At 43.8% G+C, this 484-nt stretch overlaps 1 protein-coding gene across 1 annotated transcript in view; it reads left to right on the plus strand.

Annotated features, from left to right (window-relative positions):
* The first annotated feature begins 313 nt into the window (after window positions 1-313).
* TRAPPC9 (trafficking protein particle complex 9) overlaps window positions 314-484 on the plus strand; it is a 672769-nt gene continuing 672598 nt past the window's right edge. The window contains exon 1 of the mRNA XM_008568452.1: window positions 314-369. The gene's annotated coding sequence lies outside the window, so the exon portion shown is untranslated. The remainder of the gene's footprint in view (window positions 370-484) is intronic.

Genomic DNA, 484 nt, shown 5'->3' on the forward strand with positions numbered 1-484 from the left:
TCCCCACTTCCCCTCCTCCCAGTTCCTGGCAACCACCATTCTACTTTCTGGATGAGACAATACTATTTAAATAAGGTCCTTTCCTTGTCTGCTCTGGGCCTCAGTTTCCTTCTCTGTAGAATGAAAGCTTGGATGAGATCAGTGTTTCTTAGCTTCTTTTAAACCCATGCCTACTTCTGAGAAACATGAATGCTCAGATCTTTCCCCTCTTGGATTTTGTTATGTCTCCCAAAGGTGATTCCCCTTTGTTGAAAGTTGATGTGGTTTTGTTTCTTTCCAAGGTGATTGTTGTATGCAGAAAAGACTCTTGAGAGGATCACTGCAGGGGACAAGGCAGGAGGGAGTCCGTGTGACATCGTCCTTGAGATTGTGAGTGCTGGAGTCGAGGGCTTGGGATGGAATCATATACATAAAATATGTGTGTAAACCATTTGTGTCCTGGGCAGGAACAAGATGTCAGGAGGTCATGAATTCCTTTTTTTTT

Source organism: Galeopterus variegatus, unplaced genomic scaffold, assembly GCF_000696425.1.
Source record: "Galeopterus variegatus unplaced genomic scaffold, G_variegatus-3.0.2 Scaffold24, whole genome shotgun sequence".
Classification (NCBI taxonomy): domain Eukaryota; kingdom Metazoa; phylum Chordata; class Mammalia; order Dermoptera; family Cynocephalidae; genus Galeopterus; species Galeopterus variegatus.